We start from the raw sequence: 13,028 nt of genomic DNA on the forward strand, positions 1-13,028 counted from the left end.
AATAAGGGCAATTCTGAGGGCATGAAAGCAGAGCTAGCTAAAGTGAACTGGCAAATTAGGTTAAGGGATCGGTCAATAAAGATGCAGTGGCAGACATTTACGGGGATATTTCAGAATACACAGAATAGATACATTCCAAAGAGAAAGAAAATTTCCAAGGGGAGGACCCACCATCCGTGGTTAACTAAAGAAGTTAAAGAAAGTATCAAACTTAAAGAAAAAGCAGATAATTGCGCAAAGGCGGCTGGCAGCTCAGAAGATTGGACAGAATATAAAAAACAGCAGAGCATGACTAAAAGATTAATTAAGGAGAGAAAAATTAGAGTATGAGAGAAAGCTAGCTAGAAATATAAAAACAGATAGTAAGAGTTTCTATAGATATTTAAAAAGAAAAAAAAGTGTTAACAAAGTGAGCATTGGTCCTATAGAAAGTGAGTTTGGGGAATTAATAATGGAAAATAAGGAGATGGGAGCTGAATTGAACAGGTATTTTGCATCGGTCTTCACTATAGAGGATTCAAGTAACATCCCAGAAATAGCTGTAAATCAGGAAATGGAAGGGAGGGAGGAACCAGTGTGTATCGGAGTCAGTCAATCAGACTCTCTCTGACCTTTCTCCCCAGTCCATCTCCAGGACCAGTGTGTATCTGAGTCAATGGGACTCTCTCTGACCTTTCTCCCCAGTCTATCTCCAGGGCCAGTGTGTATCTGAGTCAATGGGACTCTCTCTGACCTTTCTCCCCAGTCCATCTCCAGGACCAGTGTGTATCTGAGTCAATGGGACTCTCTCTGACCTTTCTCCCCAGTCCATCTCCAGGACCAGTGTGTATCTGAGTCAATCAGACTCTCTGACCTTTCTCCCCAGTCCATCTCCAGGACCAGTGTGTATCTGAGTCAATGGGACTCTCTCTGACCTTTCTCCCCAGTCTATCTCCAGGACCAGTGTGTATCTGAGTCAATGGGACTCTCTCTGACCTTTCTCCCCAGTCCATCTCCAGGACCAGTGTGTATCTGAGTCAATGGGACTCTCTCTGACCTTTCTCCCCAGTCCATCTCCAGGACCAGTGTGTATCTGAGTCAATGGGACTATCTCTGACCTTTCTCCCCAGTCTATCTCCAGGACCAGTGTGTATCCGAGTCAATGGGACTCTCTCTGACCTTTCTCCCCAGTCCATCTCCAGGACCAGTGTGTATCTGAGTCAATGGGACTCTCTGACCTTTCTCCCCAGTCCATCTCCAGGACCAGTGTGTATCTGAGTCAATGGGACTCTCTCTGACCTTTCTCCCCAGTCCATCTCCAGGACCAGTGTGTATCTGAGTCAATGGGACTCTCTCTGAGCTTTCTCCCCAGTCTATCTCCAGGGCCAGTGTGTATCTGAGTCAATGGGACTCTCTCTGACCTTTCTCCCCAGTCCATCTCCAGGACCAGTGTGTATCTGAGTCAATGGGACTCTCTCTGACCTTTCTCCACAGTCCATCTCCAAGACCAGTGTGTATCTGAGTCAATGGGACTTCCTCTTACCTTTTTTCCCGGTCGATCTCTGGAAGCTCTTTGAATCGGAAGAGTTCTCTCCAGTTGGTGCTCTCACAATCCTGTGTTGGTTCACCTGCTGTCGTTCCTCAGTCGACAATCCCTGTTTACTCTCAGCTGTGAACCTTTCTCAATCACTCAGTCTTTCACCGGGAGATCTAATTATGGCAGGACTGAAAATAACAACATGAATAGTGTGAAGTAATGTAATGTCGACTTTTCTTCTGCTTAATAAAAATAAAAGTTTGGGTCCGAGTGCTTCTGTCTGATTTTTGTCCCTTTTCTCAGATCCCCGCCATGGCGTCCAGCAAATCACACTGCCTGATCTCACTGGGCCCATCCTCCCCGGGTTACACACTGTCTGATCTCACTGGGCCCATCCTCCCCGGGTTACACACTGTCTGATGTCACTGGGTCCATCCTCCCCGGGTTACACACTGTCTGATCTCACTGGGTCCATCCTCCCCGGGTTACACAGTGTCTGATCTCACTGGGCCCACCCTCCCCGGGTTACACACTGTCTGATCTCACTGGGCCCATCCTCCCCGGGTTACACACTGTCTGATCTCACTGGGCCCATCCTCCCCGGGTTACACACTGTCTGATCACACCGGGCCATCCTCCCCGGGTTACGCACTGTCTGATCTCACTGGGCCCATCCTCCCCGGGTTACACACTGTCTGATCTCACTGGGCCCATCCTCCCCGGGTTACACTCTGTCTGATCTCACTGGGACCATCCTCCCCGGGTTACACACTGTCTGATCTCACCGGGCCCATCCTCCCCGGGTTACACACTGTCTGATCTCACTGGGCCCATCCTCCCCGGGTTACACACTGTCTGATCTCACTGGGCCCATCCTCCCCGGGTTACACACTGTCTGATCTCACTGGGACCATCCTCCCCGGGTTACACACTGTCTGATCTCACTGGGCCCATCCTCCCCGGGTTACACACTGTCTGATCTCACTGGGCCCATCCTCCCCGGGTTACACACTGTCTGATCTCACTGGGCCCATCCCCCCCGGGTTACACACTGTCTGATCACACCGGGCCATCCTCCCCGGGTTACACAGTGTCTGATCTCACTGGGCCCATCCTCCCCGGGTTACACACTGTCTGATCTCACTGGGCCCATCCTCCCCGGGTTACACACTGTCTGATCTCACTGGGCCCATCCTCCCCGGGTTACACACTGTCTGATCTCACTGGGCCCATCCTCCCCGGGTTACACACTGTCTGATCTCACTGGGCCCACCCTCTCCGGGTTACACACTGTCTGATCTCACTGGGCCCATCCTCCCCGGGTTACATACTGTCTGATCTCACTGGGCCCATCCTCCCCGGGTTACACACTGATCTCACTGGGCCCATCCTCCCCGGGTTACACACTGTCTGATCTCACTGGGCCCATCCTCCCCGGGTTACACACTGTCTGATCTCACTGGGCCCATCCTCCCCGGGTTACATACTGTCTGATCTCACTGGGCCCATCCTCCCTGGGTTACACACTGATCTCACTGGGCCCATCCTCCCCGGGTTACACACTGTCTGATCTCACTGGGCCCATCCTCCCCGGGTTACACACTGTCTGATCTCACTGGGCCCATCCTCCCCGGGTTACATACTGTCTGATCTCACTGGGCCCATCCTCCCTGGGTTACACACTGATCTCACTGGGCCCATCCTCCCCGGGTTACACACTGTCTGATCTCACTGGGCCCATCCTCCCCGGGTTACACACTGTCTGATCTCACTGGGCCCATCCTCCCCGGGTTACACACTGCCTGATCTCACTGGCCCATCCTCCCCGGGTTACACACTGTCTGATCTCACTGGGCCCATCCTCCCCGGGTTACATACTGTCTGATCTCACTGGGCCCATCCTCCCTGGGTTACACACTGATCTCACTGGGCCCATCCTCCCCGGGTTACACACTGTCTGATCTCACTGGGCCCATCCTCCCCGGGTTACACACTGTCTGATCTCACTGGGCCCATCCTCCCCGGGTTACACACTGCCTGATCTCACTGGGCCCATCCTCCCCGGGTTACACACTGTCTGATCTCACTGGGCCCATCCTCCCCGGGTTACACACTGTCTGATCTCACTGGGCCCATCCTCCCCGGGTTACACACTGTCTGATCTCACTGGGCCCATCCTCCCCGGGTTACACACTGTCTGATCTCACTGGGCCCATCCTCCCCGGGTTACACACTGTCTGATCTCACTGGGCCCATCCTCCCCGGGTTACACACTGTCTGATCACACTGGGCCCATCCTCCCCGGGTTACACACTGTCTGATCACACTGGGCCCATCCTCCCCGGGTTACACACTGTCTGATCTCACTGGCCCCATCCTCCCCAGGTTACACACTGTCTGATCTCACTGGGCCCATCCTCCCCGGGTTACACACTGTCTGATCTCACTGGGCCCATCCTCCCCGGGTTACACACTGTCTGATCTCACTGGGCCCATCCTCCCCAGGTTACACACTGTCTGATCTCACTGGGCCCATCCTCCCCGGGTTACACACTGTCTGATCACACCGGGCCATCCTCCCCATGTTACACACTGTCTGATCTCACTGGGCCCATCCTCCCCGGGTTACACACTGTCTGATCTCACTGGGCCCATCCTCCCCAGGTTACACACTGTCTGATCTCACTGGGCCCATCCTCCCCGGGTTACACACTGTCTGATCTCACTGGGCCCATCCTCCCCGGGTTACACACTGTCTGATCTCACTGGGCCCATCCTCCCCGGGTTACACACTGTCTGATCTCACTGGGCCCATCCTCCCCGGGTTACACACTGTCTGATCTCACTGGGCCCATCCTCCCCGGGTTACACACTGTCTGATCTCACTGGGCCCATCCTCCCCGGGTTACACACTGTCTGATCTCACTGGGCCCATCCTCCCCGGGTTACACACTGTCTGATCACACCGGGCCATCCTCCCCGGGTTACACACTGTCTGATCTCACTGGGCCCATCCTCCCCGGGTTACACTCTGTCTGATCTCACTGGGACCATCCTCCCCAGGTTACACACCGTCTGATCTCACTGGGCCCATCCTCCCCGGGTTACACACTGTCTGATCACACCGGGCCATCCTCCCCGGGTTACACACTGTCTGATCTCACTGGGCCCATCCTCCCCGGGTTGCATACTGTCTGATCTCACTGGGCCCATCCCTCCCCGGGTTACACACTGTCTGATCTCACTGGGCCCATCCTCCCCGGGTTACACACTGTCTGATCTCACTGGGCCCATCCTCCCCGGGTTACACACTGTCTGATCTCACTGGGCCCATCCTCCCCGGGTTACACACTGCCTGATCTCACTGGGCCCATCCTCCCCGGGTTACACACTGCCTGATCTCACTGGGCCCATCCTCCCCGGGTTACACACTGCCTGATCTCACTGGGCCCATCCTCCCCAGGTTACACACTGTCTGATCTCACTGGGCCCATCCTCCCGGGTTACACACTGTCTGATCTCACTGGGCCCATCCTCCCCAGGTTACACACTGTCTGATCTCACTGGGCCCATCCTCCCCGGGTTACACACTGTCTGATCTCACTGGGCCCATCCTCCCCAGGTTACACACTGTCTGATCTCACTGGGCCCATCCTCCCCGGGTTACACACTGTCTGATCTCACTGGGCCCATCCTCCCCGGGTTACACACTGTCTGATCTCACTGGGCCCATCCTCCCCGGGTTACACACTGTCTGATCTCACTGGGCCCATCCTCCCCGGGTTACACACTGTCTGATCTCACTGGGCCCATCCTCCCCGGGTTACACACTGTCTGATCTCACTGGGCCCATCCTCCCCGGGTTACACACTGTCTGATCTCACTGGGCCCATCCTCCCCGGGTTACACATTGTCTGATCTCACTGGGCCCATCCTCCCCGGGTTACACACTGTCTGATCTCACTGGGCCCATCCTCCCCGGGTTACACACTGTCTGATCTCACTGGGCCCATCCTCCCCGGGTTACACACTGTCTGATCTCACTGGGCCCATCCTCCCCGGGTTACACACTGTCTGATCTCACTGGGCCCATCCTCCCCGGGTTACACACTGTCTGATCTCACTGGGCCCATCCTCCCCGGGTTACACAATCATAGAAATTTACAGCACAGGAGGGGGACATTCGGCCCATCTTGTCCGAGCCGGCTGACAAAGATCTATCCACTCTAATCCCACTTTCCCGCACTTGGTCCGTAGCCCTGTAGCTTACGGCACTTCAAGCAGTTTTTAAACGTGATGAGTGTCTCTGCCTCTAAAACCCTTTCAGGCAGTGAGTTCCAGACCTCCACCACCCTCTGGGTGTAAATAACTCTCCTCAAAACCCCTCTAATCCTGTGACCCTCTGCTTTAAATCTATGCCCCCTGGCTATTGACCTCTCCACGAAGGGAAATAGGTCCTTCCTATCCACTTAATCTGGGCCCCTAATAATTTGATACACCTCAATCGAGTCTCCCGCTTCGCCTTCAGTTCCAGAGAAAACAACCCCAGCCTATCCAATCGTTCCACAGAGCAAAAATTCCCCAGCCCAGGCAAAATCCCCGTAAATCTCCTCTGCACCCCCTCTAGTGCAATCACATCCTTCCTGTAATGTGTTGACCAGACCAGCACGCAGTATTCTAGCGGAGACCTAGTGTTTTATACAGTTCACACATCACCTCCCAGCTCTTCAAATTCAAATCGCTTTATTGGCATGATGACAAGGTACATCTTGTGTTGCCAAAGCATCGAAAAACATTCATGGTTGAACACAAAAATACAGATCTATCCATAGAGTGTATAAACAGATATATCCCCGAGTGTATAAATATACATTCATATAATTTGTATATACTCTTTTCTTATATTTAGTGGTTGTCCCTCTGTTTATGGCAAGCTGTAACATAGTGTGCCGCTAAGGTTACACAATTTCTCTCTTCCCCGAGTAGGTATGGGAGTTTTTGGTCGTCATTCAAATTTCTGAATTCCAGGCATATTTTTGTGAATTTTGGGTGGAAATTCCCCCTTATGCCCTGATATTTTCTACAAGCTGTGAGGAAGTGCATCTCTGTCTCCACCACTCCCTGACTGCAGTGAGCATATCCTGTCCTCTCTTGGTAGCCGGGTCTGCCTGTGTCTACCTTTTTCGATCGCCAGGCTATGTTTACTAAGTCTGCACATTGTCAAGGTTTTTCTCAGTTTGCTATCCTTTACCATGGTCAGGTAATCAGCCATGTTGTATTGTCTGTTTAGGGCCAAGCAGCAATTGAGTTTGTTTTGGTTTTTCGTTGTTTCTGCCCAATATGACAGATATTTTTCCTTTTGCTTAGTGACGATTGTGTTGGGTCCAATTCTCTGTGTTACGCTGTCACTTGGACCCAAACACCCACCCCCCGGCCCGCCCCTCCGAGCCAAACCCCCCTCCCCCACCCCCGGCCCGCCCCCCCCGCTCACCGCCCCCCCCAGCCCTTCCACCCAAACACTTCCCCCTCCCCCCCCGCCCTTCCACCCAAACACTTCCCCCTCCCCCCCTTGGACCCAAACACTTCCCCCTCCCCCCCGCCCTCCGACACAAACACTTCCCCCCTCCCCCCGCCCTCCGACCCAAACACTTCCCCGTCCCCCCCCGCCCTCGGACCCAAACACATCCCCCTCCCCCCCCCGCCCTCCGACCCAAACACTTACCCCTCCCCGCCCTTCGACCCAAACACTTGCCCCTCCCCCCCTTGGACCCAAACACTTCCCCCTCCCCCCCGCCCTCCGACCCAAACACTTCCCCCTCCCCGCCCTTCGACCCAAACACTTCCCCTTCCCCCCCGCCCTCCGACCCAAACACTTCCCCCCTCCCCCCGCCCCAAACACTTCCCCCTCCCCCCCCGCCCTCGGACCCAAACACATCCCCCTCCCGCCCTCCGACCCAAACACTTACCCCTCCCCGCCCTTCGACCCAAACACTCACCCCTCCCCCTCCGACCCAAACGCTTCCCCCTCCCCCCCGCCCTCTGACCCAAACGCTTCCCCCTCCGCCCTCCGACCCAGACGCTTCCCCCTCCCCACCGCCCTCCGACCCAAACGCTTCCCCTCCCCCCCCCCGCCCCAAACGCTTCCCCCTCCCCACCGCCCTCCGACCCAAACGCTTCCCTCCCCCCCCGCCCCAAACGCTTCCCCCTCCCCCCCTCCCCACCGCCCTCCGACCCAAACGCTTCCCTCCCCCCCCGCCCCAAACGCTTCCCCCTCCCCCCCTCCCCACCGCCCTCCGACCCAAACGCTTCCCTCCCCACCCGCCCCAAACGCTTCCCCCTCCCCCCACCCGCCCCAAACGCTTCCCCCTCCCCCCCCCGCCCCAAACGCTTCCCCCTCCCCCCCCGCCCCAAACGCTTCCCCCTCCCCCCCCGCCCCAAACGCTTCCCCCTCCCCCCCCCGCCCCAAACGCTTCCCCCTCCCCCCCCGCCCCAAACGCTTCCCCCTCCCCCCCCCCCGCCCCAAACGCTTCCCCCTCCCCCCCCCCGCCCCAAACGCTTCCCCCTCCCCCCCCCGCCCCAAACGCTTCCCCCTCCCCCCCTCCGCCCCAAACGCTTCCCCCTCCCCCCCTCCGCCCCAAACGCTTCCCCCTCCCCCCCTCCGCCCCAAACGCTTCCCCCTCCCCCCCCTCCGCCCCAAACGCTTCCCCCTCCCCCCCTCCGCCCCAAACGCTTCCCCCTCCCCCCCTCCGCCCCAAACGCTTCCCCCTCCCCCCCTCCGCCCCAAACGCTTCCCCCTCCGCCCCAAACGCTTCCCCCTCCGCCCCAAACGCTTCCCCCTCCGCCCCAAACGCTTCCCCCTCCGCCCCAAACGCTTCCCCCTCCGCCCCAAACGCTTCCCCCTCCGCCCCAAACGCTTCCCCCTCCGCCCCAAACGCTTCCCCCTCCGCCCCAAACGCTTCCCCCTCCGCCCCAAACGCTTCCCCCTCCGCCCCAAACGCTTCCCCCTCCGCCCCAAACGCTTCCCCCTCCGCCCCAAACGCTTCCCCCTCCGCCCCAAACGCTTCCCCCTCCGCCCCAAACGCTTCCCCCTCCGCCCCAAACGCTTCCCCCTCCGCCCCAAACGCTTCCCCCTCCGCCCCAAACGCTTCCCCCTCCGCCCCAAACGCTTCCCCCTCCGCCCCAAACGCTTCCCCCTCCGCCCCAAACGCTTCCCCCTCCGCCCCAAACGCTTCCCCCTCCGCCCCAAACGCTTCCCCCTCCGCCCCAAACGCTTCCCCCTCCGCCCCAAACGCTTCCCCCTCCGCCCCAAACGCTTCCCCCTCCGCCCCAAACGCTTCCCCCTCCGCCCCAAACGCTTCCCCCTCCGCCCCAAACGCTTCCCCCTCCGCCCCAAACGCTTCCCCCTCCGCCCCAAACGCTTCCCCCTCCGCCCCAAACGCTTCCCCCTCCGCCCCAAACGCTTCCCCCTCCGCCCCAAACGCTTCCCCCTCCGCCCCAAACGCTTCCCCCTCCGCCCCAAACGCTTCCCCCTCCGCCCCAAACGCTTCCCCCTCCGCCCCAAACGCTTCCCCCTCCGCCCCAAACGCTTCCCCCTCCGCCCCAAACGCTTCCCCCTCCGCCCCAAACGCTTCCCCCTCCGCCCCAAACGCTCCCCCCCTCCGCCCCAAACGCTTCCCCCTCCCCCCCTCCGCCCCAAACGCTTCCCCCTCCGCCCCTCCGCCCCAAACGCTTCCCCCTCCGCCCCTCCGCCCCAAACGCTTCCCCCTCCCCCCCTCCGCCCCAAACGCTTCCCCCTCCCCCCCTCCGCCCCAAACGCTTCCCCCTCCCCCCCTCCGCCCCAAACGCTTCCCCCTCCCCCCCTCCGCCCCAAACGCTTCCCCCTCCCCCCCTCCGCCCCAAACGCTTCCCCCTCCCCCCCTCCGCCCCAAACGCTTCCCCCTCCCCCCCTCCGCCCCAAACGCTTCCCCCTCCGCCCCAAACGCTTCCCCCTCCCCCCCTCCGCCCCAAACGCTTCCCCCTCCGCCCCAAACGCTTCCCCCTCCCCCCCTCCGCCCCAAACGCTTCCCCCTCCCCCCCTCCGCCCCAAACGCTTCCCCCTCCCCCCCTCCGCCCCAAACGCTTCCCCCTCCCCCCCTCCGCCCCAAACGCTTCCCCCTCCCCCCCTCCGCCCCAAACGCTTCCCCCTCCCCCCCTCCGCCCCAAACGCTTCCCCCTCCCCCCCTCCGCCCCAAACGCTTCCCCCTCCCCCCCTCCGCCCCAAACGCTTCCCCCTCCTCCGCCCCAAACGCTTCCCCCTCCCCCCCTCCGCCCCAAACGCTTCCCCCTCCTCCGCCCCAAACGCTTCCCCCTCCCCCCCTCCGCCCCAAACGCTTCCCCCTCCCCCCTCCGCCCCAAACGCTTCCCCCTCCCCCCCTCCGCCCCAAACGCTTCCCCCTCCCCCCCTCCGCCCCAAACGCTTCCCCCTCCCCCCCTCCGCCCCAAACGCTTCCCCCTCCCCCCCTCCGCCCCAAACGCTTCCCCCTCCCCCCCTCCGCCCCAAACGCTTCCCCCTCCCCCCCTCCGCCCCAAACGCTTCCCCCTCCCCCCCTCCGCCCCAAACGCTTCCCCCTCCCCCCCTCCGCCCCAAACGCTTCCCCCTCCCCCCCTCCGCCCCAAACGCTTCCCCCTCCCCCCCTCCGCCCCAAACGCTTCCCCCTCCCCCCCTCCGCCCCAAACGCTTCCCCCTCCCCCCCTCCGCCCCAAACGCTTCCCCCTCCCCCCCTCCGCCCCAAACGCTTCCCCCTCCCCCCCTCCGCCCCAAACGCTTCCCCCTCCCCCCCTCCGCCCCAAACGCTTCCCCCTCCCCCCCTCCGCCCCAAACGCTTCCCCCTCCCCCCCTCCGCCCCAAACGCTTCCCCCTCCCCCCCTCCGCCCCAAACGCTTCCCCCTCCCCCCCTCCGCCCCAAACGCTTCCCCCTCCCCCCCTCCGCCCCAAACGCTTCCCCCTCCCCCCCTCCGCCCCAAACGCTTCCCCCTCCCCCCCTCCGCCCCAAACGCTTCCCCCTCCCCCCCTCCGCCCCAAACGCTTCCCCCTCCCCCCCTCCGCCCCAAACGCTTCCCCCTCCCCCCCTCCGCCCCAAACGCTTCCCCCTCCCCCCCTCCGCCCCAAACGCTTCCCCCTCCCCCCCTCCGCCCCAAACGCTTCCCCCTCCCCCCCTCCGCCCCAAACGCTTCCCCCTCCCCCCCTCCGCCCCAAACGCTTCCCCCTCCCCCCCTCCGCCCCAAACGCTTCCCCCTCCCCCCCTCCGCCCCAAACGCTTCCCCCTCCCCCCCTCCGCCCCAAACGCTTCCCCCTCCCCCCCTCCGCCCCAAACGCTTCCCCCTCCCCCCCTCCGCCCCAAACGCTTCCCCCTCCCCCCCTCCGCCCCAAACGCTTCCCCCTCCCCCCCTCCGCCCCAAACGCTTCCCCCTCCCCCCCTCCGCCCCAAACGCTTCCCCCTCCCCCCCTCCGCCCCAAACGCTTCCCCCTCCCCCCCTCCGCCCCAAACGCTTCCCCCTCCCCCCCTCCGCCCCAAACGCTTCCCCCTCCCCCCCTCCGCCCCAAACGCTTCCCCCTCCCCCCCTCCGCCCCAAACGCTTCCCCCTCCCCCCCTCCGCCCCAAACGCTTCCCCCTCCCCCCCTCCGCCCCAAACGCTTCCCCCTCCCCCCCTCCGCCCCAAACGCTTCCCCCTCCCCCCCTCCGCCCCAAACGCTTCCCCCTCCCCCCCTCCGCCCCAAACGCTTCCCCCTCCCCCCCTCCGCCCCAAACGCTTCCCCCTCCCCCCCTCCGCCCCAAACGCTTCCCCCTCCCCCCCTCCGCCCCAAACGCTTCCCCCTCCCCCCCTCCGCCCCAAACGCTTCCCCCTCCCCCCCTCCGCCCCAAACGCTTCCCCCTCCCCCCCTCCGCCCCAAACGCTTCCCCCTCCCCCCCTCCGCCCCAAACGCTTCCCCCTCCCCCCCTCCGCCCCAAACGCTTCCCCCTCCCCCCCTCCGCCCCAAACGCTTCCCCCTCCCCCCCTCCGCCCCAAACGCTTCCCCCTCCCCCCCTCCGCCCCAAACGCTTCCCCCTCCCCCCCTCCGCCCCAAACGCTTCCCCCTCCCCCCCTCCGCCCCAAACGCTTCCCCCTCCCCCCCTCCGCCCCAAACGCTTCCCCCTCCCCCCCAAACGCTTCCCCCTCCCCCCTCCGCCCCAAACGCTTCCCCCTCCCCCCCAAACGCTTCCCCCTCCCCCCTCCGCCCCAAACGCTTCCCCCTCCCCCCCAAACGCTTCCCCCTCCCCCCCTCCGCCCCAAACGCTTCCCCCTCTCCCCCCCCGCCCCAAAACACTTCCCCCTCTCCCCCCCCGCCCCAAAACACTTCCCCCTCTCCCCCCCCCGACCCAAACACTTCCCCCTCTCCCCCCCCGACCCAAACACTTCCCCCTCTCCCCCCCCCGACCCAAACACTTCCCCCTCTCCCCCCCCGACCCAAACACTTCCCCCTCTCCCCCCCCCCGACCCAAACACTTCCCCCTCTCCCCCCCCCCCGACCCAAACACTTCCCCCTCTCCCCCCCCCGACCCAAACACTTCCCCCTCTCCCCCCCCCCGACCCAAACACTTCCCCCTCTCCCCCCCCCCGACCCAAACACTTCCCCCTCTCCCCCCCCCCGACCCAAACACTTCCCCCTCTCCCCCCCCGACCCAAACACTTCCCCCTCTCCCCCCCCCCCGACCCAAACACTTCCCCCTCTCCCCCCCCCCCGACCCAAACACTTCCCCCTCTCCCCCCCCCCCGACCCAAACACTTCCCCCTCTCCCCCCCCCCGACCCAAACACTTCCCCCTCTCCCCCCCCCCGACCCAAACACTTCCCCCTCTCCCCCCCCCCCGACCCAAACACTTCCCCCTCTCCCCCCCCCCCCGACCCAAACACTTCCCCCTCTCCCCCCCCCCCGACCCAAACACTTCCCCCTCTCCCCCCCCCCGACCCAAACACTTCCCCCTCTCCCCCCCCCGACCCAAACACTTCCCCCTCTCCCCCCCCCCCGACCCAAACACTTCCCCCTCTCCCCCCCCCCCCGACCCAAACACTTCCCCCTCTCCCCCCCGACCCACAGTTCCCAGGGAAGGCCGGCGCTGCTATAAATGTCGGAGATTCCCTGATCCTCCGCACCACGACCGGCCGACCACTCCCACTCCGGATCCATCCTCAGTCCCGCCGCCATTTTAGCTCCTTCCTCAAAGCGGAGCCTCATCCGGGGACTGCGAGCAGCGCCGAGCATGCGCACTGCGGCCGCACAGCGCCCAAATAAAGTCCCTCACTGAGTCCGGCTCTTCTATTGGCTGCGGCTCGAGGATTGACAGCCGCCTCCACCAATCACCGCCCGGAGCGCCGCGGGGTCCCGCCCACCTCCCCATCACCACAGACAATGCTGGGAAACTCAGCAGGCCAGGTAGGCCTCTCCATGGCCACAGTGAACAATGGTGTTAAAGGGTCTAAAATCACCACAGACA

The 13,028-nt window shown here is 62.6% G+C and overlaps 1 protein-coding gene across 2 annotated transcripts in view; it reads right to left on the bottom strand.

The window, feature by feature from the left end:
* The window catches only part of LOC147082064 (uncharacterized), a 109,402-nt gene extending 96,617 nt beyond the window's left edge, over positions 1-12,785 (bottom strand). Inside the window, exons 1-2 of one of the 2 annotated variants that reach the window (XM_085980490.1) lie at positions 12,688-12,785; positions 1,523-1,704 (exon numbers count right to left, since the gene is read on the bottom strand). The gene's annotated coding sequence lies outside the window, so the exon portion shown is untranslated. Of the gene's footprint in view, positions 1-1,522; positions 2,328-12,687 lie in introns of those variants that run through there. The other variant, XM_085980489.1, reaches the window with a different exon arrangement.
* Between the last annotated feature and the right edge of the window lie 243 nt (positions 12,786-13,028).

Source organism: Somniosus microcephalus, unplaced genomic scaffold (genome assembly GCF_052327205.1).
Source record: "Somniosus microcephalus isolate GS21.2 unplaced genomic scaffold, FLI_Smic_1.0 scaffold197, whole genome shotgun sequence".
Taxonomy (NCBI): Eukaryota; Metazoa; Chordata; class Chondrichthyes; order Squaliformes; family Somniosidae; genus Somniosus; species Somniosus microcephalus.